This window comes from Micrasema longulum, unplaced genomic scaffold (genome assembly GCF_059751315.1).
Source record: "Micrasema longulum isolate JH-2025_06_02 unplaced genomic scaffold, ASM5975131v1 h1tg002641l, whole genome shotgun sequence".
NCBI classification, from domain to species: Eukaryota; Metazoa; Arthropoda; class Insecta; order Trichoptera; family Brachycentridae; genus Micrasema; species Micrasema longulum.
In genome coordinates, this window is record NW_028279776.1 from 24,230 (window position 1) to 28,261 (window position 4,032).

At 31.4% G+C, this 4,032-nt stretch overlaps 1 long non-coding RNA gene across 1 annotated transcript; it reads left to right on the forward strand.

Annotated features, from left to right (window-relative positions):
- The first annotated feature begins 1,830 nt into the window (after positions 1 to 1,830).
- On the forward strand, positions 1,831 to 3,645 carry LOC148271798 (uncharacterized). The gene is made up of 2 exons (XR_015825015.1): positions 1,831 to 2,745; positions 2,822 to 3,645. It is a non-coding gene; the product is annotated as an uncharacterized LOC148271798 (long non-coding RNA).
- Positions 3,646 to 4,032: the final 387 nt, after the last annotated feature.

Genomic DNA, 4,032 nt, shown 5'->3' on the forward strand with positions numbered 1-4,032 from the left:
TCGATTGCGACGTGAAGGAAACACAAGCATACAAACACTCTTACGCATGTATAATATAAGTATGGAATTATATAATCCTATGTTATGTATGGTACATTCAAACAAGACCATGTCGTGGTGGCCATTTATCAGCTATCATTAACTCCTCACACTATCTGCGACTAATTTCACTGAGGAAAGCAGTCAACAACCTCTTTAAATTGGGGCTCTGTCAACATTTCCACGGTTCTGACATTATTTTTTAATTATTTATTTATACGCCCTTTTTTGGGCTTTTACATTTATTGGTACATACATTCAAGTGCAGCAGTGTGATATAAGTACGCAAATGAAGTTAAAAGTAAGAATAAAATAAGAAAGAATAAAAGAAACAATAAAAAGTCATAATAAGGAAATGTACCCACATAGGTATACAGAAAGATATTTGATATATTTGCATTTGCATATTAACAAAAACAACAACATTCCCTTTCCGCACCTAATGGCGCCTAGGGCACTGCATTGGTACACCAATCGCAGCGTATCTTGATCATTTTTAGTCCAGGGACTACGAAATATTCTAGTGTAAAAACACCCTTTTAAATAAATACTTCATATCAACCATGTCGGGAATCGAGCCCGAGACCTCTTGCATGGTTGGCAAACGCGCTGACCATTACACCACGAGGCCGACCATTTGCATATACATTACATATACGCATACACTTATATACATATATGTATATACACACACATATACGTATTATAGATAGAGATACATTAAATAATAAAGAAACATTTAGTAAAATTTAGTAAATAAAGAATTATATTAAGAAATTTTATGCACATTAGTTTAAAGCCTTTAGAATAATTAAACTATAATTATATATAAAGACAAACGAAATATATTAATTTCGCCATACTCGTTACATAGCCGTTGTAATTTAGGTATTGGTGAATTGACATAATAATTACGACTGCCAGGAGATAAGAAAAAATAAAGTTAGCTGCCGAGTATTTCAAACAGGTACTTCTATGATGATAATGCTAGTTGATTCCGAGCATAGTCAATACGCCATTTGCTTTTTTATATAAATTTAATAAATCATTTGTAATTCTTCTTTTGTAAAGAGTAGACATATTTAGTGTACACGATAAATAATCGTAATAAATATTTTTAGTGAGTACATTAAGTTTGTAGTTGATAAATCTAAAGAATTTACGATGTATTCTTTCTAACTTTTTATTGTAAGTATGGTTTTTGTATGTTTCCTATCTAGGAGTACTGTCTCTGTGATAAAGAAGTTCTAACCATTTGACGAGAAATCAAATCTCCATTGGAACTCTGAGGCTCATAATGATCAGAAACTAATGGGTGTGCATCGCTGTTAGTATGAGTTACCACCGCTGCCTTCAGTAAATATTGCTGTCTGATATCAAGCAATGAATTTTCGCAACCTGCATTTAAAGTTAAAATTACAAATTGTACAATGTTTGATTGTGTCCAAATGCTGGCAGACAGGCTGGATTTCCTCCCTTGGGAGTTGTTCATATTTAAATTTATTTCAACAGAGAGGGAAAACATTTTTGAGAAGGGAATATGGAAGTCTAGGCATTTACAGGGCTTATGACCTGTCATTGGCTGGTTTAAGTGGCCACTTTACACACTTACATATAATTTACACATAATCCTAAATTACAAATTGCACTTAAGGTTTTTCGGAAGTGATTTAAACCACGTAAACCCATTTATATTAAATGCAAGTTTATTTGCATATTATACTTATATTTATCACTAATTGACAGTTACATTGTTTTAAATGTTTTTACAGTTATGCTAACTTTTTGGAGATTCTTAATTTTTGCATGAAACTGACGCTGACGATATTATATGCATAAAATATACCTTAGCAAATATTTGTAAATTTAACATCAGCAATTAGCTTCAAATCTCTAAGATTACTCAAGAAACTTGTCAAACAGAATAATGGTTGCCTCTAACGTATTTTGTATAAATTTGCATAACTGCTGGCCAAATTAAGCCACAAATTATAAATATTTGCTCAGCATAATTCTTTTCGTGCATTCTTTTTCACGTAAACTTTGAGCACACAATTTTTTTTTAACTTTAGTGAAAAATAGGATCATTTAATTTTAAATGTGTACATCGTTTTTAATTTTTAGTAATATGGCATTTAATTTCGCTGTTAAGTGATAAATATCTAATTCGATAATTGCTTTTTTACTCGGTGTTTAAACTATATTTGTTTTATAAAATAAAATAGAATATAAGAAATGCGGAGTATTTAAATCCCTAAATTAAATGTCAGCAATATATCTATCGGGCTTTTGTATTAGGGCAAATACATGTCAAAGAAAATCTACTCTTAGGTCATCTTGAATTGGGTTGTAGCCTCGTGGCTAGTGTTGCGGGCTCACGGATCAGAGTTCCAAGGTACGAACCCCACTCTACCCCAACTTGATTCCCCTTTCTAATAGTGAGTTATCTACAACTGGTTGAAAATAGTCCCAAAATTTAAGCGGTTGGTTAATCCACAAGAACGCTAATATTTCTGTTTTCTAAAAGAAAATATCTACTTTTCTTTTACCATACAAAAATCAACGGATTGATGTTCAAACATAGGAAAAATGGTGAATGTCACACAGTGTGTAAACTTACCACTTTTTCTTTAATTTCACAAAAATACGGAAACATCAGCTTTTTTTTACATTTTCAAAGTAATAAAGGTCTATAAAATACTGCCTGTAAAAATAATATTTTTTTGCTTAGCATTATTAGCATAGAAAATATTTTTTAATTTTGAATTTTGAATTGCCGCAGAAATGGTCATTCAATTGGCCATGCCCCCAATACGTCACAATTCATGTTTATTTGTTCCGACCATACTTATTTGTTAGAAATATAGTCACGAATCTTGAACTGTTAAAAGCCAAACATGTTGCGTTTTTCTAGCGACGTATTTAAAAAAAAGTTTTGTTCAATAATTGATGTATGAAAAATTTCTCCATAATATCCATATTGGTTTTGAAAATACAATTTATTATTCTAAATCCATTTCATATATTTTTATCAGTATTCGTAGTATGTGATATTTCCCTCTGAAGAAATGTGGATGTTCACATTTGGGCAGAATAGTGAATGTTACACAGTGTGTACAGCTATCACTTAAACCAGCCAATGATTAGTCATAAGTTCTGTTAATGACTAGATTTCCATATTACCTTCTCAAAAAAATGATTTTCCATCTCTGTTATAATATTCTAATTTAAAATATCTATTCCTCTGTTGGTGCTTTGGCTCAGTGGATGAGTGGATGGTTTGATAGTGTAATGGTTGCCGGCTACTTATGTACTTTAGTTGACTGTTCGCTTCCCAGCTGACGCATTTCGCTTTTCTCTGTGCACTTAGGCCGTTTCGCCAGATGGCTATTGGACGGCAGCCAGAGTATCAGATCGATAACACACAGATGCACACAATAGCTTCATTCACAGGCTATCTACGCTCCTTCTTTATCGATAGTGATAACAGATATCGAAAGTGCGAACCGGGCTGCGAAATATTAAAGAAATTATAAACGTTACCTACAGTTTTGTGCGGATGAATGCGAACACAGGCAGATTTATGTTAAATATATAATAGTTTTTTTTATATTTTTATTTAAATCTTAAAGTAGGGCACACATATCATACATATTGTTATGTGTGTTCTAATAATAACTTGACCATTATTTTAAATTTTGATATGTTTTTTTCTTCATAAAGAAAAGAAAAAAATTAACTAGCTAGTTTAATAGGTGATACGTCAGCACGTCTGAATTATAGATTCGATCACCTTGACGTTTATTGTACTGTTCATTTTGAGTAATTTATTTATTTATTTAATTAGGTAAAAAAACAGTTTGTACAAAATAAGTTAATTAAGTCAAAATATTTTTTTGTATTATTAGTATCAAGACACCCATGCACACACAAAACAAAATGTTTGTTTGTTGCAAGTTATGTTAAATAAAACAAATGTTGAGGATAAGAAAT